Source organism: Elgaria multicarinata, chromosome 4 (assembly GCF_023053635.1).
Source record: "Elgaria multicarinata webbii isolate HBS135686 ecotype San Diego chromosome 4, rElgMul1.1.pri, whole genome shotgun sequence".
Lineage (NCBI taxonomy): Eukaryota > Metazoa > Chordata > Lepidosauria > Squamata > Anguidae > Elgaria > Elgaria multicarinata.
Window position 1 is genome coordinate 130,984,672 of NC_086174.1, and position 27,301 is coordinate 131,011,972.

A 27,301-nucleotide genomic window follows, 5' to 3' on the forward strand; every position below is an offset into this window, starting at 1 on the left:
ATCTTTGCTCTGGGGGTAAGGCAAAAAATTGACCTCATGGTGTCATCTATGATCTTACAGACCCCTCCTAGCTAAGCAAGTGATTGGATCAAGGCTGTTTTACTGACTTTATATGGACCCTTGGAGATTACCCCTTGTGCTGATGCATCTCTAGTTTCAGTTATTTCAGGCATGGTTTTGCCCTGATGGATGACCTTCTTTGGAAGAGAGACAGAAGTGTGACCCTGTTACTTCTTCTTGATCTCTCAGTGGCGTTCAATCCTCCTGGACCGTCTTCATGAGTTGGGAGTCGGAGACACTGTTTTACAGTGGATCAACTCCTACCTGCGGTGCTGGTTCCAGGAAATAGCATTGGGTGACTGCACTTCAGATCATGGCAGCTGAACTGTGGAGTACCACAGGACACCATCCTATTCCCGATGTTATTTAACATCTATATGAAGCCTTTGGGAGTGTTCATCAGGAGATTTGGGGCAAGGTATCACCAGTATGCTGACAATACCCAGCTCTATTTCTCTGTGACATCTAAATCAGGAGAGGCCGTGCACGTTCTGAACCAGTGCCTAGATGCAGTTATTATGAGGGCAAATAAACTGAAACTCAATCCTGATAAGACGGAGACCCTATGGGTTGGTGGCCTTCTCTCTTGTCTTCATATAATGTACAGCTCCCAACAGTGGGAGGTAGAGGAAAGCCCCCTCAGCAGAACTCAGTACTTCGGGAGGTATATACAGGGAGATGTGCTCCTTCAACTATCAAGGTCCCAAGCCATTTAGGACTTTAAATGTCATCACTAATACCTTCAACCTAGAGCGGAAGCATATTGGCAGCTAGTGCAGTTCCTTTAAAACCGGAGAAGCTATTCCTGACAACAATCCAGCTGCCTGTGTTTCAAGTTTGTACCAGGACCAGATAAATGCTGAGACGTAGTGCCATTAAGCGGACATCTACACCATCCTGTTCTGGTGCGCAAATGCCAGGATGCTCTACTTTGAGGGGGTTTGGCCTGAACCTCCAGGCTGATTGTTGAGTGGGCTTGCCAGCTGGGCAGAATTTCATCCCTTTGGCCAAGTGCCCAAAGAAGAGAATGGATGTAATAGTCAGTAATAATGCCTTAGGAGTTTCACCAGACGACGCATCCTTTAGACGACGACGTCCATCTCCCGTGCATCTCCCGCTCCTGCTTGTTTTTCCGTAGCAAAATAGACCCTGTGTCGATCTACACCAAGCAGGATATAACACTTTTTAAATGGTATGAAAACTGTATATGTAATGTGTCCTGGGCCTGAACAATTGTCATAACCATTATAAACCATTATAAGCAGTAGTGTAGATCCTTCCCCCTTGTATTCTGACTTTTTTAAAACAACAACAACAACAACAACAACAACAACAAACGGAATGTGCCACAATCTCCTGCTGTGAGTAGGAAAAGTGCCATGAGAAAAATAGCCTCTGAACGGGCTTCGTGGTGCAATGAAGCACATTTCTAGTGATCCTATTTTATTCTGTAATACTTTTTTAAAAAAGGAAAGAAAAAAGAATGAAAACATGTACACTTTGGAAGGGGTCTGTTTGACCTGCTCAGTGTCAGTGCATTTCTGAGGGCCCCTCCTTCCCCCTCATTACAACAAAAAGGCCAGTTCACACAAAAGGGGAAAGATGCCCTGTATGGTACAACTTGTGAGTGAACATGTCCTGAAAAAAAAATGCTTAGAGGCTCACAAACCCTAGAAGACACACTTTTCTGAAAAGCTTGAATACACAGTGTTTTTAGATAAAGGAGAAGGAAATTCCCAGTTGAACAAAGAAAAAAATCATCATTCCAGACTCATGTTCTCAAAGTGGATTGAAAATACTCTGGTGTTGATAGATACACAGCTAGTTATAAAAGCCAGTTCCCAACATTCCAAGCTGCTGTAGTATGACTAAAATCCAACCTACACATTAAGCAGAATAAAATGGCAGATTGAGTTGGCAGAAGTCTAGATTTTTCCACTTCAAACATGAAGTAGGACTGGAGAGGGTCACAGTTTGGAATGCTGCTTCATGTCAAAAGTTCCCTGTATCTGGTACATTAACTCTTCAAGGAGAAGTGTACGCTAGATCTTTTGGTAGTCTAGTTTATTTCTTGCAAAGTGCATTTTTATGTAGGGGACTATTTAAAACTGTAACTCCCTAACCTGCAGTATGAAGTGGTACATGCCCAAATTCTACTTCCCTGGCTGCATTGTACTTTTTCTACCATCTAAACAGATTGTTAATGTGTTTCCAGATAGCTCCTTTCCATAGTAATGGACAGGTAAACTAAGTATTTAGTGGAATGGCCTAATTGCATACGAACATATTGCTGCATTTGTGCTAAATATACTTTGACTGCTTTTTTTTTTTAAAGACAGACTTCTTCTGTTTTAAGGTGAACTCCTAAAAACAAACGAACAGGTTTTCAATGTGGAGTTCTTGAAAAGGGGCCCTGTTGGCTAACCCCTTTGATATTGTGTAGAGTTCTACAACTCCTCTTAAAGTATTTGCATTTTTAATATAAAGGATGAACCAGTAAATGAATAGATGTACATAAGGCCGTTTTTAAAAGGCGGGCAGCCCATTGGATACATGGAAGGCAGGGTCAGGCTGATAACTAAACCAGTGTTATATTTACTGGTATGTATGTCTTTCACTGGAATTGCAATTTAGTGAATGCTATAATCTGATATGAAATGGCTGTTTAAATATTTCCCCAAAAGTGCAGTTTTCTCATGTTTGTGACTGCTTTCTTTTTTTGCAGTGAAAGCCTATCTTCACTGTCCTAATCTTTTGCAGGTTTAGAAATGGCTCTTTCTGGTTTGATGAAAATCGATTGTTTGTTCATAAAATTGCAGAGTTTTAAAATACCCACTTTAATCAAGTGTTTGAATAAGGGAAAGTCATATTGCAACTCATGCTGAGTGTCAGATCCACTCTTCAGTGAGCTTCATGGAAGATGTTATCAGCCAAGAATGGGGTGTGAGGGCGACTGTTGCGTTTCTAACCTGGTAACGGAGTTCATTAAGAACATAAGAAGAGCCCTGATGCTGGATCAGACCAAGGGTCCATCTAGTCCAGCACTCTGCTCACACAGCAGCCAACCAGCCATTGGCCAGGGATGAACAAGCAGGACATGGCACAACAGCACCCTCCCACCCATGCTCCCCAGCAACTGGTACACACAGGCTCATTGCCTCGAATACGAGATAGCACACAACCATCAGGGCTAGTAGCCACTGATAGCCTTTGCCTCCAGGAACATATCCAACCCCCTTTGAAAGCCATCCAGATTGGAGGCCATCACCACATCCTGTGGCAATTTCCACTTGGACGACACAGAAGACATGATTTGGGATTTGGGGGTGGGGTGGGGGAAGGAATTGAGTAGACATCATGAGCAAGTTGGCATAAATCTGTGGAAGTCATTTTCCCAAATGGCCACTGCAGCACCTGTATCATGAACCAGGTCACCTCCTACACCCATAAAATTTATGTTAAACTATAGGTTAGAGATGCAACATAGCCAATACTGTTATTTTGTTTTGAATTGTCTCAATTTTGTAAACCGCCCAGAGAGCTTTGGCTATTGGGTGGTATAGAAATGCAATAAATAAATAAATAAATAAATAAATGATAACACCCCCAAAACTGTATCAGTGAACCTTTCGAAGCTATACATCAAGGCAACAAAACAAATGTGCAATAAAGCTTTTTCAGTCTGATCCCCTAGCACCAAGTTGTTAATTTTGTAGTACACCATATGAAATGACAAATATGTACTCCTAAAAATGCTATCAAATATGAAATTATGTGATCCCCTTTTGCTTTCCAAGATGGAACCATCTAGGTGTATCCACCTGTATCATGCACCACTGTTCAAAGCAGGGTTCATAGATTGGTACTGGAATTAGCTTGCCAAACGATCAGACCATTTGTCATGCCTACAGCACATGGCAATTTACCAGTTCAAAGTAGAGGAGAATTTGTTTTGTCTCAAGCTTATAATAAAGGCACAGAAAGATACAGATTTTGTACTGAGTCTAGTGAAAGCAGGCTTCGGTTCAGAGAATGACGACAACTTTGTACCGTTATGCATTAAAAGCCAAGCACTAATTTCATATGCCAACATACCAGTAATCTAGGGGTGCAGAACCTCAGGCTCGGGAGCCCAATCAAAACTTCCAGGGTGCCCCAATGGCCACCCCTCTCCCCAGCCACAGATAGTTTCCTGGCTTTGGTGCAGTCCCCCACCCCCGCCCAATTTTAAAGACTTAAAATGCCTCTCCTAAAGCTTAGCTACTGGTAATAAGTGCTTTAAGCTACAATATGCCCCTGAGAGCTTCTCTGAAATAGAATTGGCCTCTTAGGCTGAAAAGGGTTCTGCACCTCCTGATATATATTCCCCAACCTGATATATATTCTGGGTGGAGGGCTCTTAGCATTATCAGTCAAAAGACAAGTGTGCAGCTATTCTGTTCTCCCTTCTTAATGGATATTTTGTGGAAAGAAGTAGTGGGAAAATTTGAGAGGGTTACAAGTTGAAGATGGCAGCCCCCATTAAATTCCATAAATGAGGCAGGGTGATTGCCTGGTGAAAACTTCACCCCTGTCAGAAAACCAGCTACCACATGTATTAAGAACATAAGAAGAGCCCTGCTGGATCAAACCAAGAGTCCATCTTGTTCAGCATTCAGTTCACACAGTAGCCAACTAGCTGTCACAAGCAGGACATGAGTGCAACAGCACCCTCTCACCAATGTTTCTCAGGAACTGGTCTACACAAGCTTACTCCCTCTGTTACTGGAGGTAGCTATTGGTACTGGACTAGTAGCCATTGATAGCCCTTTCCTCCAGGAAATAGCCTTCTCCTCCATATTGAGGAAGTTATGCAGACTGTTATGCATAACGTCCTCAGTATTTAAGCATAGCTTAAACTTAAACTGTCTGCATTTCCCTTCTTCCATGATGAGGTATTTTCCCACATTGTCATCAATATTGTTTTAAATTGTGCAACCGAGTTTAATGGCCTGATTCCCACAGTAGGTACTTTTTATATAGCCAAGTTTTTGCAGCACTTGAAAGTGGAGTTATTAATGCTTTTGTGGAAAACAGGAATCATTGCCATCAACTGTGATGGAGTCAGTTTTGAGTAGTACACATTATGTGAGGTCTGTCTGTGGAATGCTAGCTGAAGTAGTACAGCTTATGCAGTGGGATGCGTTTGGAATGGCGACAGACAGTCGTAAATATTTGGATGTTCTTCACGTAATTAGGCGTTTGAGGACGCTATTCAAGGAAAGCAATTCTGTACAATGCTAGGCACAGTTTGATGTGGTCCTTTCCATAATCAATGAACTAAAACAGGGTTTCCAAGAGTTCTCAAAGGCTTGTCAGAAAAAATCACAAGTGTGTGCTGGGATTCTGGACCCTGTTGGATTTATGAAGATAGGGAAGATGACTGAAAGGTCACTTTCAGGCAATGCAAAGTATTCTTCCAGTCTTCCATAAATATGACAAGATTAATTATCTATCGTATGTATTATGGTACATTGAGAACATACAGCAACTTAAAACTGATCCTCCAGATATTGTATGTACAAAACCAAAACCTAGGACTTCTTTTTTTTAAAAAAAAACCAACCCCATTTTTTATTGTTTCATAACCATATATGACATAAAAACACTGCACAAAGACATTACATCTAAGGGAAATGAACACACAAGGAAAAAAGAAGAAAAAAGGGGGGAAAAGACAATAACAAATAATAAGAAGAAAGAAAATCAAAGAAAAATGGAAATACATAAACCAAGGTTAAGGTATGTTTTCGGCTCTCTACACACCAGAGATGCAAATTATATCCTCTTATTGTTAATACATTTAACACAATAATCCAATTCATTTCTTTCTTCCAAGTTAACTATTTCTCATACATTGAATCCACAGACAAATACATCATTTTTCTCTGTTTCTTGCAAAAATTCTATCAGAGGTTTCCATTCAGATAGAAATAAGACTGCTGATTTATCTCTCATTATCACTATTTTGTCATTTCTGCTAACTCTAATATCTTCAGTGTGTATTCTTCCATTGTTAGTGTTATTTCATTTTTCCACTTCTGTGTATACAGTAGTCTCGCTGCCGTTGTCATATACAAAAACAAAGTTCCCCCCTTCTCTTTCAGTTCATTGTCCATTAACCCCAGTAGAAAGGCTTCTGGTTTCATTTGTATATTAGTCTTTAATATTTTCTGCATTAAATTATGTATTTGTGTCCCACATGAAAACCTAGAATTTCTTAACAAGCAACGGCTTCTGACATGAAGTTGGAGCAAATGATACAGAGATTGCAAAAGACCATTAAGAATTGGACAAACATGATAGGTTACATATATTTCTTGATGGGAATGGGTCTACCATGACGTTTTTGGTCATCTGCAACAGCTTTTGACAAGTCACAAATGCTGACACTGTGAAACAGTGATACGTCACAAGATGGCTGGAAATACAAACCCAGAGTTGCATGCAAGTGTAGTCAAGGTTCATCGCTACATGATTCAAAGAGGGAATCCTGACATTGCATGCAGAGGAACCAAATGGCACAATTTTGCCACTAAGCAAAACATTCATTTGGATGCAGCTTTGAGACTTAGGCCATAGCTAGATGGGGCGAAATCCCGGGACAATTGTCCTTATGTGTTCACATGACGCACAGGGGATCCCGGCATCAGGGAGGGATGATCCCTCCCTTGCCCCAGGATCTCACCCTACCCTTTGAGACCAGTTTTTCTGCGGTCCCAGGCTGATCCCGAGATCGCAGAATGTGTGGCCGGATATCAAAGTTTGTCCCGGTTCCTCATGGTTCCTCGCGAGGAGCTGGGACCCGCGCATGGGGCGCAGAGCTCCCCAGGAGTGCTGCGCCCATTGGGGGTGGGGTGGGGTAGCGGGGACAATATATATATATATATAAAAAACTTACCTTTTGCGCACTAGCGCTCGTGTGCATCTTCTCCTTTAATTAACAAAACAAAATGGCGGGTGCGACTTCTCTCTCTCTGAGGTCGCCGCACGCCACGTGTGAACAGAGGGAGAGAGCTCACGATAAAAGTATCATGAGATCTTCACTCCTCCATCCCACTAGACCAGTAGGTCTAGTTAAGGCCTTAGATTTCATGGACAATGGCACAGCAAGTTACATTGAATTCTGAATTGCTAAATTGACAATCAAACAAACATATCACTGAGCCAGTCAAAAAAGTGAAATTGCCCACTTTCACTTCATGAATTCCGTCACTCAATAGGCCTTCTAAGAAACTTTAAGCAAAACAGATCTGAAGAACATCTTAAGTGTTCAGAAAATAACTGGCATTGCAACAGCAAGAGGAGAATCGCAGAGTCTCTAAATTTTGATCTGATGCCAAGCAACGTTTTATTATACTATGATGGTTTCACAAGAAAATCAGCTAAGTATGTTCTGTTATCAGAATTGGAGAAAACATTAGAAATCCGAGACCACTCATTGACATGCACAACTCCTTAAAAAAAAGAAAAAGAAAACACCCCCCAAGTGTTTGCCTTAAAGATCGTTTCAGAAAACAAGCCTAAAGCTTTCTAACCATCGTTCAGCTTTAAGTATGTTTTAGAGACTATGTAACCATTAAGCCTGTCTACTGTGTGATTTCCTCAATAAAAGAAATCTCACTGATGTGAGTGTCTCGTGTCAGCTCAGAGGGAACAGGCATGCACAAGACATTCTGGCTGCCCTGTTTCTTTCTTTGCTTCCTTTTTTAAAAAAATACAGATGCGATCCTTCGCATCTATGAAATAAAAAATAAGGCGGGGGGAGAGGAACAGGACAGCCAGAGGGTGAGGGTGAGCGGGGCCCTCCCTCTTGCTGCCCCATTCCTCTCTGACCCCCATTTTTTATTATTATTTCTTCTCTACAGTGTGTGTGTGTGTGTGTGTGTGTATGTGTGTGGAACAGGACAGTGAGAGGGAGGTCAGAGGGAGGAGAGCCAGTTCGCGTCCCTATTTTCCTCCCCCTCTCGCTGCCCAGTTCCTCCCCCACCACATTTTTCTTTAATCTATAGATACGAAGGATCACATCTATAGATAAAAAAATAAAAATGGGGGTAGAGGAACCAGGCAGTGAGAGGGAGAAGAAGATAGGGATGCAAACTGGCTCTCCTCCCTCTGACCTCCCTCTCACTGCCCCGTTCCTTCCACACACCCTTTTTTATCTATAGATGCAATCTTTCACACCTTCACATCTATAGATTAAAAAAACACCAGGGGTGTGGAGGAACGGAGCAGCAAGATGGAGCCTAAGTTAAAAGATTGTTCAGTGCTCTGTGGCTTTGAGGAAGGCTGATTCCATCTGAAAGTGTTCGGTTGTCTATCGTGTTTTTAAAAAGTAGTTTAAAGAATATAAAGGATATTTTTAGCATCTTTTTTGAAATTTTGCCTAATCTTTGGCTTTTTCTGGTTCCCCCCCACCTTTTGGTGCTTCCCCCTCCCCATTTTTTCCTTGCAATGAATGATAAGCCAGAAACACATCTTCAGCATTTTGGAGAAGACACCAGTACGTCAGATTTGGACTTGAGTAGGGCAGAGGAAAACCTTGTACAGGTACTGCAAGCAAAGACACAACACAAGACTTTTGATGAACTCCCAATTCTTGTGGTACGCAAGCAGAAAGACATCACCTAGGCCAAATCTACACCAAGCAGGATATTGCATTACAAAAGTGGCATGAAAGCCACACCAATCAGGATATAGTATGAAAGAGGTATGAAAGTGGTATATGGTATGTGTCAATGGGTCCCCACATTTAGTGCACTTCAGTACCACTATAAAGCAGTAGTGTGGCTCCTGCCTCTTACATACCACTTTCATACCACTATATCCTGGGTGTAGATCTGACCTTAGTGACGTAACAGCAATATTGCACTAAAAAGTTACTTAAGGGGCAATCCTACGTATGTTTAGACAGAAAAAAAGTCCTGCAACTCCTAGTATCCCCCAGCCAGCATGTAGGACTTTTTCTGTCTAAACGTCAATAGGATTGCACTTTTACAGAGAGATGCTCCTCATTAAAGATAAACCCAAATTTTCATTGATTTGAATATATGTAAAGAGCTTCACACTGCAGCAGCAACAGCGATTTATTCCCTGAATTTATTTATTATAGTGAATTATAAATGCGTACATGCACATTATCGCATAGACGAAGCTATGGAGGAGAGAGGAGCGAAGCTATAAAATTTATATGCGGAGCTCCGCAGATTCATAGAACAAACAAACCAGGAGCGGGGGGAAAGAAAAGATGCAGCACTGGCTGCCCGTTTCCCCCACTTTGTTTTTGTGAACCGCCCAGAGAGCTCTGCATATTGGGCAGTACACAAATGCACTAAATATATAAATACAGAAATAAATTTGTTTTAAGAAGCTTTCTCTGCGGAGCTCCGCAGAAACTTCAAACTAAAATCGGCGCAAACGAACGAGGCAGCCAATTGGTGCGAAATCAGGAAATCGGTCAATCACATTGTCTTATCCTCAAAGCTCTGCCCATATGTCAAAATCTGATTTAACTCGCCCAAAGACACATAGCCATAATGAGGCGCAAACTCGGAAGTGATCTAAAAGACACGGTAAATCGCGAATGCGAAGATGCACATTACCGAGTTTAAAACCCGGCACTGCAGCGAATGGACGGCTGCGTCATGTAACCTAAACCACGAATATGCACATTTAAGTCAGGGTAAACAAGCTGTATAGACAAGCCCCTAGAGAAAGAGAGAGGGAGAGAGAAAGAGAGATGTTGGCCATGCCATCCTGCAAAATCCCACCAAAATCTTTCCAATACACTTTTCTAGCTTCTTCGGTTCTGTGGCATGTAACAAGCATTCACAGAAAACTATAATTACTGGATTCTGACCAACTGTGGTTTCCTTTGATATCCTGCCACGCTTAAATCTACGCCCTCTGCCATATTGCTTTTATCATGCCTACAAACACAGGATTACATTGGCGTGTTTGTTTTTACACTTGACAGACTTCAAAGTGTCAGTAATGTTCATCCCAAAATTTCCACCTATGCGTTGTGAACAGCCATTACTTCTGATTGGGGTGTGCGTGCGGATGTGGGAGAACACATAGGATCTTATCCATCTGATGTCTGTGAGCTTTTGCTGATAGGAAGGAAATAGTTTTAAATGTTTAGACTACAAATCCCATGGACCACTGGGATGGGGGGCGGGACACAGGCATCCTTCCTCCTCCACCCCCTTGTATGTTGCCACTGCTCCTGCTATCACTACTGCTGCTAGCCTGGCAAGGAAAGGGGAAAGTCTTTGAGGGATGGGGAGGGCTGGCAGGAAGAAAGTGGGAGGCTGGGAATCCTTCTCTAGGCTGGATTTTAATCCAAGCTGTAGAAGAATTCAGGGCCTTGTCACGTTTGCCTCTCCTGTGAGGTGGGCTTTAATGGGCCGCTGAAGTTCTTTTCCAAGCCCAGCTCAGGAGAATTTGGCCAGCATCTCTAATCAGTTTAATAAAGTTTATGAAAATAATAACCAGAATAAAACCACATGGTTGCATGAGGTGAAAGGTTATGAAGTGACACGTGAGGCAAAATACAAGGTTGAGTATGTCTGAATAGTGAATGGATAAGTTCCCTTGTCTAAAATATTCATTTTATTCCGTCAGAGAGTGAGAGGTTTTTCTACCCTTTATAGCAGGGGTGGGGACGCTCAGGCCTGGGAGCCAAATCCAACCCTCCTGGGTTCCCCAGTTGGCCACACACCCTTCCCTCCAACCACTGATGTGTGGTGGTTTCCCAGCTTTTGTGTGGTGGTTTTTCTCTCTAGTCTAATAGGTTAAAAAGCCTTTCCTAAGGCTTAGTTTCTGTCAGTAAGGCCATGGCTAGATGAGGGGGTTGGAGGGCGATTTTATGATCACGAGATAATCGTCCTCATCTACACATGGCGCACGACATCCCAGGGAGAAGAGGACATCGCACCTGCCATTTTTTTTTGTTTTTTAAAGGAGAAGGAGCGTACAAGCGCTTGATTGCAAAACGTGAGGTTTTTTTTAAAAAAAAAAAACCAAAAACAAACAACCCACGATGCCCGGCTGCCCATTCCGTGGAGGGATCATCCCTCCCTGCTCCCGGGATCCCCTGTGCATCATGTGGATGCACAGGCATGCTCCCAGGGTGATCACCGGGATATCGCCTGGTCTAGCCATGGCCTAAGAGCTTTAAGCTGAAATAGGATGGTGTTTTGGGTATTTTAAGCCCTGCCCCTTTTGCCATTGGCTACACCCATCACTGGAATGCTGCCCCCAAAAGCTTCTCTGAAATTGAATTTGGCCCTTGGGCTGAAAGAAGTTCCCCCCACTCCTGCTATATAGGAACAGAGATTGGGACACAACAGATTATAATGGCCAGTGACAATGTATGAAGCAATGAGCCTTTTTCACTGAGGAGATATATGCTTTAAGAGCAGTGAAGTAGCGACTTCTAAATTAAATACAACTACTTCAACAATTAATTTTGCATAATCACCTCAACTCATTTGTGCCCTGTTCATCTGTAAAGAAGTACCCCATGCATCCATATATATTCAGAATCTTCCAGGATTATGTGTGTGAGGAAGGAAACTACAAATGATGGACTAATAGGATTAACCCAGGAGTTAACGGGGGGGATGGTACCAAAACATCTCAAGAGCTCATGCTTCCTCCTATCTCTGTTGATGCTTAAATCTTGGATTCATTCCCAGTGCTTGCAGATTTTTTTCACCTCAAAGTTATTCTAAGTCAAAAATGTCTAAGGTAAGCAGAAACCCAGGTACAGTGAAAGGAAGTGGGCTAAAACCCGGCAGTGCTTTTCAGTAACATTTCTTAGTCAGGCACTTAGATAAGAGAAACAAAACTGAATCTTGGTGTGAAAGTGGTGCCATGGGTTAGCTCTACCAGTGGGTGTCTGCCACCAAGCAACCTTCATCACCATACTTAAGGCCCAATATATGGGAGAGGATGCACTTTATGAAAGGTGAGTCATTCATTCAGAAAGAAGCGATGCTGTAGATTGGAATGAAGCCCGTTCGATCGTTTCAGTATAAACGTGAAAGCCATTTTTCAATATTGGCATTTCTGTCATATTAATGCACTTAGGAAACAGTGTCCACTTTGGAATCCATGAATAGTGCAAGGATACTATTGATAAATAATATAAATAGTTCCAATAAACAAATAATTAAAATAAGTGAAATGAAGCCTTTACTTGAAATAACTGGATAGGTTAATAATACAGCTTTCTTCTGCAAGTAAGAGGCATGATACAGCCAAAGACACACACTTCCAAATCCCACCAATTTCAACAAGGAAGACTTAAAGCCTCTCTACATGAGTGATTTATTTCATGATCATGCTTGACCACTCACAGAAGTTTGTGTGTCCTTTACATGGCACTGTCAACCTCCAGGATGTCTCCCATGCCTTCCCTTGGAAATCTTGCTTAATCCCACCCCCTGAGACAAGATGGCACTGTTTCGTAGAACTTTATGGAACATTGCTCAGAGGGGAAGGTTTCAATTACAAATTACATGTTTGCTGTTGGTCGCTGTTTGAAGGAGCCCAAAGTGAACATAGAAAGACCCAAGGAAGAAAAAACCTGCTAATGTTTTCCCTTAATGTAAAGATGGTCTTAGAGTGGAACTACGCATTACAAGGCAAACTTGCCTCCTAACATGGGAGGAAGATTGCAGGGAAGAATACAGGAAGTGTAACCCTCCCTTTGTCTGCTGATTGCTCCCCTTTCTCCTGCCTTTTGTCTTCTCGTTGGCTGATTCTGAGCCTGGGGGCATGTCTAGATGGGGCGATATCCCAAGGATCATCCAGGATCGTCTCTGTGCGTCCACATGATGCACAGGGGATCCCAGGGCAGGGAGGGATGATCCCTCCCTTTCCTTGGGATAGCTGGGATGGCTTTAATCCCGACTTTTCCCATGGTCTCGGGATCGTCCCGAGACCGAGGAATGTGTGGGCAGCCATCCCAGTTTCTTCCCAGCTCCTCGTGAGTAAACGCGAGGAGCCAGGCATGGGGCACAGAGCTCTTCAGGAGCTCCGTGCCCATCGGGGGTGGGAGGGGGGAATGGGGTCTTTAAAAAAACAAAACAAAAACCTACCTTTAGCGACTGAGCACTCATGTCCTCACTTTCGATAAAAAAACACAAAATGGCGGGCACAACATCCTCTTCCTCCCGGGACATCGCGCACCACATGTAGACTGAGGGGGAGGATCTCACAATCACCATATCGTGAGATCCTCCCCCTCCACGCCCTAGGTCTAGACATGCCCTGGAACTCAGCATGGTTGGGATTGGGTGGGAGGAGGCCTAGCATAGGGGTTGCAGGAGAGAAAAACAAGAGATGTGTGCCTCTCTTCTATCTTCAAATGTGCAAACACACGCACATGCACACATGCACACACACACTGGCAAAATTTGTAGTTCAACCCTTAAACATTCATTTAAATCAGCCAGGTAATTTTAGACCCTGGACTAATAGAGGAAAGAGACTTCAGGTTCAATTCTAAAACTTCCAGCATTCCCCTAGCCAGCAGGGCTAGCAGGGCTAGAATGCTGGGCGACGTAGAATTGTCTAAACATGTATAGGATTGCACCCAAACTGGTTTTGGGGTGGGAGGAAGCTTTAGATGGCCAGATGTATTACTTCAGTTGTGAAGCACGCAATTAACATTTCTCTCTTCCTTCCCCCTTCCGCTTTACAACTGCTTCTACATTCCTGATATGTTAAAGAGATTAATCAGATCGCTGATTAAAAGAAAGACAGACAGAAATACTCTGCTCATGCATGGTTTTGCATTTTAAACTCACTTAAACTATAGCACCATCATGACTACGGGAATAAAACTGAGTTTATTGCCTTGATACTAAACACATTGCCTGGGAATAAACATTGTTTTATTATAAAAAAGAGGGCAATATATTTTAAAAGTTAAAAGAGAGAGAGCTTCTGTAACCATGTACGTGCCCAACTGTTTTTATAAATGAGAAGAAAGGATGCTGTGGCAATGAGCATCAGTTCCAGAGGAATCTAGCAGGCCAATGTCAGCCCACGTGCTCACACCAGGCCAGCTTGCTGCTGGCCACATCATCTGCTGTTCTTTGAGGGTTTCTCTACATTCAGCAAAAATCCGGTGCTTTGTCTTCCGGAGTCTTTGTGGGTTTACAATTGGCACAATACACATGCTTCCCCCAACTTGTTTTTGCCAGCTCCTTCCCAGCAGATGGCGCTACTATATCAAACGCTTTAGATTTATTATCACATTTTTGGTGACTTATAAAATGGCGGATTCCCTCTTGAAAACAGTGGGAGAGGCATTGAAGGTTGACGATGACGTGAAAACTACCCCCGAACTTCCGTGAGTGAATATTACAAGTGCATGATAAATGCCTCGTGTAGAGACAGGCTCATTGATCATTTGCTGCCCCCTCCCAGGCTGGGGGTCCTGGACTTTGGCCCTAAGGTCCAGCCCTAGTCATTGCGCCATTGATTTAAATCTCTCTCACTGAAATCAATAAGCATTCAAATTCCTTCACTTGGGCTGGATCATATGAGGGAAAGGCAAGGAAATGAGGGTGGGGTGGGGGAGGCATGGAGAAATTTGCCCTTTAAAGCAGTTAAAATGGCAAACGTTTTACATGTAAATCATTCCCTCCCACAGTGCTGCCTCTTTGCCTTTTCAGTCCTTAAAACGGAAGGATGTCTTATGTGCTAATAACGCTACTGTTGGTGGGCATGTTTTTCGCCATATGTCACAGTATCCATCCAAGAGCTCAGGTCGGGCCTACGTTTCCAAAGCGTCATGCGCGGTGACTCGTCAAAGAGGCATTTGCGGCCTAGCAAATTGATGCCACATTTCCGTCTCCCCCCGGTGCCGTTTCGATGACTGACTCTCGTCAGCTGCCTTATTAACATATCATACCTTACAACAGTGTTCTCTCTCAACAAGATGCCGGAACAGCTGGAAGTTTCTGTCGCTTGCCAGAAGGGATATAGGGCTCCCACACACAGAGCTGAATATAACAACAATCTTCAGAGCAATCTTCAATTATTGGCAAGAATTTGCATTTGGGGCGGGTGGGGTGGAGAAGAGGGTGGGGGGATGGAGGCACATAAATCTCTTTCATGTTGTATCAAAATCATCCATCGAGTTAAAGGGGAAGGAAGCAAAAGCGCCGGTGCCAACGCGCTGACTTCTAGGCACTTGATTTGGAGAAAAGACCACACTCTTTGCATGTCCTTTCTGTGCCGTTTCACGCTGTGCATCATTGCAGCTGACAGATTTACACAGGAAACCTGGCTCAGCGAGGCCTGCCGGAGTTGGTGGCAAACAAGGAATATGAGGGAATTAACTTCTGGCCTGCTGACAGTGGCGAAATCTGCCAAAAAAGCAGAGCTGGGTAATTTGGGTTCTTTTCTCTTGTTGATATCGTGCCAGCTCACAAGGCCAGATTAAGTGGCTAAATTCTGCATGGAGAACCCCTACCCTGCCTTTGCTCAAATCCCATTGTCTTGATAAAATGACAGTAGCTAGTTATGCCAATCTTTTAACATCTCGCTGGCGTTTCTCCAGGGAACGTATCAGCTTTTGAGGCTCTGAAGAGAAGTATTTGTTCAAGAACCTAAGTTTAAAAGCAATTCGAGCGAGGGGGGCTAGGAATGAGAGGCCGAGAAATAAAAGTTATTATTATTATTATTATTATTATTATTATTTATTTATATAGCACCATCAATGTACATGACTGTTATGACTGTTATTAATTAACAGTTATGACTATTAATTAAGTTATGACTGTTATTAATTAACTGTATAAAGACATGTAATATATAATATATAACTTGCTTTGTTTCATTGTTGTATATAAATTGAGTTTTTCTGCTGTTAAAGCTTTGGCTTTGTTCAATATGTGGAAGGCATGCCTCATCTTTACTTATTCATGTAGTTCCCTATTTACTCAGCCACTCATAGTTTTTCAGTGGTTTTAAACCTCCCAACCCAAAACCCTTCTGCACATTGCTTTGTCTGTTGGGAAGCCCCTGTATGATTGCTACATGGTCAGTCATACAGCGCAGTTGCTATGCACGTGTGGTATTGGTGTAGGGTGGTCTTGTGTCAAGAACAGTCCAATGGATTCACGGCCGGCCTTGTGCCAGCTTTCCTACAATGGCAGGAGGGAGGGCCAAGCACCACTCTGAAGTGGTCCAATGTTCCCCGAAGCTTTGGCTTCGGGGTGCCTCGGGCCAACCCAAAACCAATTCGGAACCGAGGTGAGGTGGGCTGAACCAGCCCACTTTACCTCAGTTTTGGGGATTCAGCCGAAGGCGGTGCACAGATTAGTACTGATGAAATTGCGCTTTATTGTACAGCGTCCTCTAGTGGCTTTATAGTGAAATATATAGAAACATATAGAATTTACCTAGAACGAAAGAAAAAAGACATAGAAAGGAGCAATCCAAATCCCACAAGGAATCCGGAAAAAGAAGCCCTCGTAAAGTTCTGGGATTTTAGCTTCATGTGGAGAAGCCCTGTGTTAAGATGTACTGTACCTGTACTTAAATGATAAAAACTCTAATTTCTAAATTTGCATCTCTACATATAAATTGTCATGTGATCATTTTTATATATATATAAGTTGCTGAGCTCTTTTGTCCTATTTTTTGTTGATGTGTTTCTTCCTTTTTGGTGATTCGTAAGTGGCCAACCTATTGGCTAGACTTATTAGGCCTCATCATTGCCCTGAGAAAAGTGGGAGTGTACGTTTCAACGGGTCCCACCCTCCTGTGGCTGTGCTCTCCAGGGCTTAGTATGGGTGGAATGGGGGTGATGGTGTCTTGTTTTACCTTCTTGAGTTGCCTGCAGGAAGCACACCTGTTCTTTCCTTGGCACATTGTAATATGGATGGATCCTCTCTTAAAGCAGGAGGGTAATCAACACAAGCTGTCTGATCACTTTTGCCCCAGCCTGCTTTTCCTTTAATTAGTATCCCCTTCTCACATTTTATTGTGTAACTTTAATGGATTGGTTGGCTGGCTTCTTCTCCCCCTCCCCCCCCCAGGGATGAAAAGGTTTTCAATTGGTGAAAAGGAGGCCAGAACATTGTTCATTTCGTTAAAAGTGCTCTGTACCTTTCAACTGTGTGTGTGTGTCGGAGAGAAGTAAATCACATGTGTATTAATAAAATGATGAATTAGAATTTCTCTCTCTTTGCTTCTCAATCCAACTTCCTTTCTCTTTCCCAAATCACACTGAGGGCCTTGCTAGATGAGGTGTTAGTGCGGTGTGAGGCCCGGTTTCCCTCCTGTGCATCCAGATGACGCACAGGGGAATCCGGGGTCAGGCCACGCTGAAACCTGCCTTAAGCCGGCATAAGCGAATTTGCTTATGGCCCGGCTTTTTCGCAGCTCCGCCCTGAGGCCGGGGCTGTGAAACGTCTAGCAGGGTCCGTGGCTTTTTGCGGCTGCTCGCTTACTCGCGAGTAGCTGGGAAAAGCCACGGACTGGGCACAGCGCTCATACGAGCACTGTGCCCATCGGGCCGGGGAGGGGATCCCCGGGGGGGAGGGGTGGGGGGAAGGCCGGACCCGCCAGGAGAGAAGGGGGGAGAAGGCCGGGCATCGGGGACGGGGGCGAGGGAGGGAAAGCCAGGGACAGGACATCGTCGGGGATGGCTGGCGCGGGGGGGGGGGAAGCCAGGGACAGGACATTGTCGGGGATGGCTGGTGCGGGGGTGTGTGTGGAAAGCCAGGGACAGGACATCAGGGATGGGGGGAGGATGGGCGAGCGAGGGGGGAGGGGGCATTGGGCATTGGGGGGGAATCAGGAGCAGGGGGGGCTTTATTGTTTAAAAAAACCCACGTACCTTCTCCAGCGGCTCCGGAGGCACATGGTGCCTTTTTTTAAAAAAAGGCTGACGCTACAGGGCTTCCCGTTGCCCCGTCGCGTCATGCATCTGGAAGCCGGCGACGGCACGCGCTAACTCTAGCGTGCCGTCGCCCCTCCTCCCTGCCGGCTTATCCGGCAGATCTAGCAAGGCCCTAACTTGCCCATTCTTTCTTGTTCTTCGCTATTAATTTCTCATTAGCCCTGGAAGAAAACTGTGAATTATTGTGGGTGAGACAGGAGGGAGCAGATCTACACCAAGCAGGATATAACACTTTGAAAATGTTTTGAAAACTGTATGTGTAGTGTGTCCTGGGCCTAAACAGTTGTGACTACTGTTATAAACCATTATAAAGCAGTAGTGTAGATCCTGGGAGTGTGATGTTTTGAGATCTGAACCACAGATTTCTGGTCTCACAACTCACACTTTTAGGTTAAAACTAGATGGGATGTGGTGGAAGATCTATGAATGGAGTCTCTGGCAATTTTTTAAAGTGTCAATATAACTTCAGGGCTCCTGATTTGGAATGAGAACGTAGACCTGTTCAGGAGTTATTAAATTGTCCTTGTGAAAGGGAAATGGGGTTACACATGACGGCCCTGCCCCAAACATCGCTGCACGCACTGGCTTCACCTAAACATTAGCAAGATGAACAGGAAGGTCTATAAGTGGATCTTCACTGATTTCCCATGCCACATATTGTTTGGCCCTAAGGCCTAGCCACCACTCAGTACCAGATTGCAAGACAATAGACAAAGATTCTGCAGGCATCTTACAATTACAGTGTGTGTGTGTGGGGGGGCTGTTTAGACAACATGCTAAACCATGATGGTTAAATGTTTTGAGCGAAACATTTTGGCTTAGCGTGTCATGTGTACCATGACTTGGGCCTTAGCTAGACCTACCTGAAAGTCTGGGGGAGAGGAGGGGACACCTTGCATTGGGATTAACGTGAGATCTCGCCCCCGTTTACACGTAAAGCATGACGACCTCAGGAAGAGAGGTGTCGTGCCCACCATTTTTTATTTTTAAAGGAGACGGAGCGCACGAACGCTCGTGCGCAAAGGTAAGTTTTTTCATTTTAACTACTTTCCCCGCTCCCCCCACCCTACCCCCAATGGGCGCAGCTCTCCTGAGGAGCGCTGCGCCCCATGCATGGCTCCCAGCTCTGCACGAGTAATCGCACGGAGCCGGGTAAACCCACAGAAACAGGCCACATGCTCCATGGTCTCAGGACCGCGGAAAAAGGGGCCCCAAAGTGTAGGGATGTATCCTGGGGCAAGGGAGGGATGATCCCTTCCTGATCCCGGGATCCCCTGTGTGTCATGTGGACGCACAGGGACGATCCTGGGGTTTGCCCCGGGATATAGCCTGGTCTAGCTAAGGCCTTGGGGTGTTATGTGAACCATTCCTAACCATACTGGCTACATAACCACAGTTTAAACACACTCACTAACCACTTGCTGCAGAAGAGTTAGCAGTCTAATCATGGCCCTGTTTGTGTATGAGAGAGAGACAGAGAGAGGAAGTGTCATACTAATTTTGGCAATGATTTATTGAAACACTATTTCAGAACGGAATGCTAGACTTAAAATATTTTGATTGAGGATTATTGACATGATCACAGCAATCTTGGCTTGCAAGTGAGCCCCAAGGCATTGCACTAACCAATATTTCTAGCTGTACTCATAAGGAAATCCTGAAATACTTTCTTTTGGAGTACAGCTCACTCCTGTGAGTATCCTAAGAATGATCTGATTGGAATCAAGGCATGGAGGAGATCTCAAGTCTGTTGTTTGTTTGCATGTGTCAGTCTTGAGGTCTATCTAACTGTCTATCTATTTCCTGAAAAGGTCACATCAATGCAAGGAGAGGGATGCTAGAATAAAAAAAGGATATGCAACCCTGGTGTGATACATTACCTTATCATTATACAAACAATAGAAATTAAATTGCTTTGAAACATTAAATGAACCATCAAATGATCTATTTCAGGGAAAGGGGATTTCTAAAGTGTTACTTGGTGGTAAAATGTGAATTACCTTCTTTGCCCACTCTGGTTTCTCCAGTGTTTTTAATTCTCCCTGTCCACCCACCCACAACTGACCTACCCTTAGGCTGATAAGAAAAGATAACATGAACTTAAGACCTGTGGCAAATTAGTTTATCATCAGGCCCAATACTATCCTTGAACAATTCAGGATGCCTCCCAGCAAGGATTAGCAGGATAATAAAGCTGCATCTAACATTTCTTGCATTCATTTAATTTGAATTGTCGCTGGCAAATATGGAGTGCATTTTTATGAAAGATATCTGCCCAAATACGTTGAAGGAATTGCATTTAAGCCTTCTACGTTACTGAACGCTGAAGTTCTATGCTAAATGTGGAGACTGGGTTCTTCTATTCACAACAATGCAGAATCTGGATGCCCGGCTGCATGGCAGTTTAAACTCAGCTATTGCTCATTCATGCAGAAGTTGGCTCTGAATAAACTTTCAGGTTTTAGAGTGTGTGGGGGGTGGATGGGTGGGTTCTTTTCAAACCCTAATAGAAACCTTGTAGCTGGATCAGAAATCACATGCTAGAAAGTCCTCAGTGTTTCCTGCTTCCCTTTGGTCAAGAAATGAAAGTACATGGCATTTCATTGTTTGGGGTTTTACTGTATATTAGGGCAGAGGGGGCAGGAAGTAGAGCAAGATGTACTGGTACAGCCCTGACTTCCAGTATTGGAAACAGCAAAGTAGAAACATATAAGAAAAATCCCAATAAGGTGTTTAGTATCACTTCTCCTAGAAGCTGCAGGAGATAATTATCACGATAAGGTTAACACTTACCCTGTTAATGAGCCATCTGCCATTTGTGTGGTTGGGGCCTTTCTCACAGATCTCTTCTCCCATCTCCTTCATTGCATCAGCATATCACCTGGCATGGAAAAGCAGGCAGAGGTATGACGAGAAGGGAGGGGGAAGCTCATGGAAGACCACATGTTTTGCATATCGAAGGTCTCGGGTTCAATCCAGGATATCTCCACTTGGGTAGCAGGTACTGGAAAAGTCTTCTGCCAGAGACCCAGTAATGCTGCTGCCAGTCAGAGCAGTCAGTGGTCAGTGGTCTTCAACTGGTGGGTCACAACCCTAAAGTAGGCTATGAGATGAGTCCAGATGGGTTACAGCAAAGTGGGTTCCACATTGCAGGTGGGGAGTCCAAGGTGGGTCTTGGGTTTGGACCAGTTGAAGACTACTGGGCTAGATGATCGCTCAGAGGGCCTGATACCTATTGATAGTTTATAATTATAATTACAAGTGTAACTATTTCTTCTTTAGATAAACCTTGGAGGGTTCCACTCTAAATGTATAGCCGCGGCTCCTTTTGTGAACCAGTTGGTGAGGCCAATATACTCTGTTTTTTGCATTGTATGTTAGTAAATGACAACGAATGTGATTGGTTACAAATTCTGAGTAAGGTGTTTTTGTATCATTCTACAGCGTCCTACTGAAGAAGAATTCTCGAAACGGAACTTGTACCGGACTACTGTTTATTAGACGCTTTATGAAATTTATCTATTAGACGCATATTTATGAGATCATTGATTCTTGTCATGAATGTTTAATGGATGCCAACTTTTTGTAGGCTTCATTATGAATGTTTGATGAACATCTTGTAAATGTTATCTATATGCCTGTCTTTTGTACATTTGTGATATCTTTTGAATTATTCGTCTATAAAACTTTCTTAGTACCTTTGTGGTTGAGTGTTATCACTCCTATTGTACTATTGCTATTTTCAACCACAGCCTTCTATTTTACTTTACCTATTGGGACCTGACAGCTGATGCAGCAAGTTTTTGCACTTGGCATTATTATTATTATTTTATTCAATGTATACCCCACCTATATACAGAATATCTATTGCAGCTTACAAAGTTAAAACAATTTAAACACGATAAAAACAATCAATAAAATATTATAGGTAGCATAAAACGGTTAAAACAATTTAAAAAGATAATCAATAAAACCATACAGCATAAGCCATACAGCAATATATAATGGTCAGCAATAAGATTCTAAAAAGGGAAGGCCTGCCGGAATAGCAGAGTGCTTAAGGCGTGCTTAAAGACATTCAAAGAAGTCAGCAGGCACATTTCATCCAGGAAGATATACCACAGCTGAAGGGTGGCAAAGGAAAAGGCCCTCTGACACATGGCTGCCAATCTCACATTAGGCAGTCACAACAGATGACCCTTCAAGGATCAAAGGAGGCAGGTTGGAACAAAGGAGGACCATAAGTGGTGGGCTGGATGTATAGACCATTGGTCTATCCATCCTAGGAGTCTGCAGCTCTCCAGCTTCTCAGGCCAAGGATTTTCATTTGCCTACAACTCCCATAAATGACAGCTAGCATAGGCAATAGTCAGGGGTCAGGGAATTATAGTCCGAAACCGATGGAGGAAGTGCAGCAGGTGGCTACTAGGAGGAGGGCCTTCTCTGCTGTGGCACCCCAGCTGTGGAATGAGCTCCCTAAAGGGGTTTGCCTGGCACCTACACTATATTCCTTTAGATGCCAGGTGAAGACCTTTTAATTTTCTTAGCATTTTAACAGTTAAGCAATTTAATTTTAACTTTGCTGTTTTAAATTTGTATTTTAAATCTGTATTAATTTCTGCATTGCTGCTTGATTTTATCCTGGTTGTATCTTTATATTGTATTTTATATTATGCTTTTATACTGTTTGTTTTACATTTTGAATGTTTTCTATGGTTCATAGAATCATAGAATAGTAGAATTGGAAGGAGCCTATAAGGCCTGTAAGGCTCAGTGAAGGAATCCACTCTAAAGCATCCCTGACAGATGGCTGTCCAGCTGCCTCTTGAATGCTGCTAGTGTGGGAGAGCCCACAACCTCCCTAGGTAACTGGTTCCATTGCCGTACTGCTCTAATACTGAGGAAGTTTTTCCTGATGTCCAGCGGTTTTAATTTTTGTAAACCGCCCAGAGAGCTTTGGCTATTGGGTGGTATAAAAATGCAATCAATCAATCAATCAATCAATCCAGGTTGTATGCCCTGAACCCTTTGACTGGAAATACCAAGGACTGCGCCTGGGGCCTTCTGCTCTACCTCTGAGTTCTGGTCCCTTTCTTCCTGTAAAAGGGCACAGAGCAAAAACAATCTGAAATGATGTGACTTGCCACACAACGGGAAGTTTTAAAAGCTGTAGCTTTTAATATGGAACAGCCCCAAACCAGCCCAGTTGTTTCATACTGACAAACCCAAATTACATATCATTTCATAAATGCCAAATAGTTTTACTCTGATTACAGCGTAGCCATTTCCAAACATTTACAGTATCGTCTTTGCTTCACAAGGTCCTGACATTGTAAAACTTCATCCCACCCTCAGAAACACACACACAGAAAATATTGGAAATGAACACAGAGGGTTGTATGATGCATGTCTACATTTATAGATGATAGATTTATTAGATTATTTGCTACACTGGCTTAAAGAGAGAGAGAGAGAGAGAGAGAGAGAGAGAGAGAGAGAGAGAGAGAGAGCATGTTTACACTGGGGGATGGAGGGGGAGGATCTCATGATATGATGATCACGAGATCCTCCCCCTCAGTCTACAAGTGGTGTGCAACATCCCGGGAGGAAGACGACGTTGCGCCCGCCATTTTTTTTTAACAGAACTGAGCGCAGGAGTGCTCCAACACAAAAGGTGAAGTTTGTTTGTTTTTTAAAAAAATAAACCCCTCCCAGGCACCCCACCCCTGATGGGCACAGAGCTCCTGAGACTCCTTGCGGTTACTCACGAGGAGCTGGGATGAAACCGGGACGCCCAGCCACACCTCCTGTGGTCTTGGGATTATCCTGGGACCGCAGGAAGAACCAGGATTAAAGTGTAGGGCCATATCCCGGGGAAAGGGAGGGATCATCCCTCCCTGCTCCTGGGATCCTCTGTGCGTCATGTGGACACACAGGGATGATCCCAGGGCAATCCCCGGGTTATCGCCCCATCTAGCCATGCCCAGAGAGAGAGAGAGACAGAGAGAACTTTTAGGAGCCAGAGTAGTATATCTCCCATTGCCATGTGGGTATTTCCATCATGCCATGCTCATGAGCTTCTACAGCCATCTGACTGGCCATTGTCAGAGGCAGAAGATAGGGCTTTAGCCTGATTCAGCAAGGCAATTCTTAGGTTATTCTGCTCTTATTTCAACACACATCCTGAAAGTGTGCCTCCATAACATTCAAATATTTTTGATTCATTGCAAAAATAAAATGAGGGGGTTGCCTTCATGGCGTGCCGTGTTCCCTCTAAACTCCCAGTTCCGCTCCCATGGGGTGGCGTCCACTCCAAAATCCACCCTTCCCAAGCTGCTTTGCCCCAGTGTTGTTCCAGATGCACAAACATACATTGGGAAACCTGTGGGGGTGGCATGGGGTGCGGTAGCAGCTTCCTGGGGTTAAGTGTGGATTGGGAATGCTTCATAGCAGGGCTAGGCAACCTTTTTGGGCCGTGGGCATGTATGGCTATTTGGGAAATTATCCTGGGCACCACCAGAAGATGTCTGTCCTGGGAGGTGTGGCAAAGTATTCTGCTCCAAAGAACGAGCACAAAGCAGTGGGGGCAGGGGGATAAACCCCAGCACACCAAATCACTCCTTTGAATCCACAGTTGTCAGCACCAACACAAATGTAAATTTAATGTATAAATTAAAAAAAGTGGGAGTGGCAGGCACCTTGGCTCGGATGACCATATGGAAAGGAGGAGAAGGCTCTTGTACTCGTATTTGTATGTATGCAGCACCTGGTGAAATTCCCTCTTCATCACAACAATTAAAGCTGCAGGAGCCCGACCTAGAGTGATCAGATACAAAAGAGGGCAGGACTCCTGCAGCTTTAACTGTTGTGATGAAGAGGGAATTTATCAGGTGCTGCAGGCATACAAATGACCCCTGCTGAAATTCCCTTTTCTATGCAACTGTTAAAGATACAGGAGCCCTGTCCTCCTTTCCAGATGGTCACCCTAACCTTGGCAGTGTGTCCAAGGGCACTGCCTTGTAGACTAGCCTTCCCAAATCTGATGCCCTCAGAATGATTTAGACTTCAACTCCCATCAGCCCCTGCCAACATGACTAATGGTCAGGCAAGCTAGGAGTTGTAGTCGAAAACATCAGGCTGTTTTAAAGGTTGTTTTTCATCTTATAAAAGTTGGAGCTTGATTACATACATTTGTATGTGAAATGTAGTTTGGCCCTCAGTTTATTTTCTTTTAGAAATTAGGATTTAAACTAATTTAAAAAACATGATACATTAAAACAAAGGTTCATGAGATGTAAGTTACAGAGGACGCATTAAAAATATCCAAACGAAACATACTGTTCCATGTAAGAAACGACTCTACAGTGAAATATTATATACATCTACTCAGAAGTAGATCCCATTGAGTTCAATAGGGTGGGTCTTATATCCAGATAAGTGAGTAGAGGATTGCAGCCTAAGTTGCCCTTTAACTTTTTTTTTAAAAAAAAATTAAAATTCTTTTAGATACATAATCCAACATAATCCAACAAGTGCTCCCCCTTCCATTCGGGATCATTCCTGTTTCCAAAATCTTAACACCTCTTCTGCTGGTGGTTTCCCACTTCCCTTAGAGAACACAAATATTAGGAACTGTTTCCAAATTTCATCAAATTTGTTCATTTTTGCTATACCTCTTCTTACTTTAATGTTACATGTCAATTTTTCATTGATAGCAATATCCCATTCTTCTTTATACCATTCTTCAATACAATAATCACCTTGAATCTTCCAGTTCCTAGCTAGAATTAACCTTGCTGCAGTCAGCAAATTTGTTATCAATTCCTTAATTTCTTTTTTACACTTTAAATCTTCAAATAGTGAAAGTGATGCTACTCTTGGTGTCGCCTTTTAACTTTTAATAACATCCGAAAGCAACTTTAAATGTTATTCTTTAAATATTATTCTTTATTGAGTGCCTTTTGCGCAAGATTCACTCCAAACGTTTCAGTTGGTAATTGTAGTTTTTCCCTACACAGTTGTCATTGATTATGACTGAGAGCTAACTGCAAAGTGTTCTTTTAGATTTGATGTATTGATGAGGGATTTCTGAAGGCTATGAAGACAGCTCTTCTGTGCCTGAATGTCTGGCTGAGGAAACTTCCACAAGACTGGCTCTAGGATTTATTCCATCAAGGCTTGAGGCCTGAACAGCTTCCTTATGCCACAGTGCTTGGCTAGGAATTGATGAGTCCAAGAAGTATGGCGCCAATGGGCCTCATCTCCAAGGCAACAGCTGAGCGACTGTCACTATAGAATGCGCGTCCCAGGACTGGCAAAGACAGTAGCCCAGCACGGGGAAACGACACATTGAAAAATCTCCTGCAGTCCAGACAACACGCTGAAACACACAAAACCATTAAAAGGAACCACAAAAACATAAAACTGGACCCCACACATATAACTAAAGCTGCCTGTGGGAAATAAAAGAAATGGGGAGGAGGGGAATCCAGAAAAAGATGCACACACATATAAAACCAGAACAAACCAAACCAAAACCTTCTAACCCCTAAGACCTTTTAACACTCAATGCAATACTCCCCAAAACATCCATGAAAAACGCCTGTGTGAATGGGATTGTGGCTGCAGTTTTTAGAGTCAGGCATTATGATACCTTTACTAAAAATGGCAAAATTGTTACTTATCTCTCTCCCTATCTCAATTACAACAAAGCATTGATCAAGGGCCAATGCTGGGCATATACTGATCAGATCTCTAAGAATTTGGTTAGGAGATTGGATGAAGACTTTGGCCAGTTTAAACTGATATAAATAAGAATGTAGCCTGTGACAAGATAATGACTGACATTTATAAAGTTTTTTTTTGGTTAAATCCATCAAGGCATTTAGTGGCAGGCTCTAAGGGCTTTTCTATATGAGGCATTTATCATGCACTCATCATTCCCTACTCATGGTCATTTACAGGTTCTTCAGACAATATTGTGACCCTCCAGTTTTGCTTCTATGTCTATGAGATACAAATGTTTTAAATAAACAAACAAACAAGAACTCTCAGGGAGATTTGTTTTGTTTTGTTTGGGAGCAGCTTTTAATTGTGAAAGTGAAAGAAAGTGCAATTTCCTCTTGTGTATTTGACTTACTCTGCCATACCACAGTGCCACCTAGAGTTTATGTAGAGGACGAGCAGGAAAGGAAACATGCTTAGATCTCAATTCTGCAACAAAAGTGAAACTAGATACAGTGGGTTAATAGCTTCGTGTAGAAAAGCACG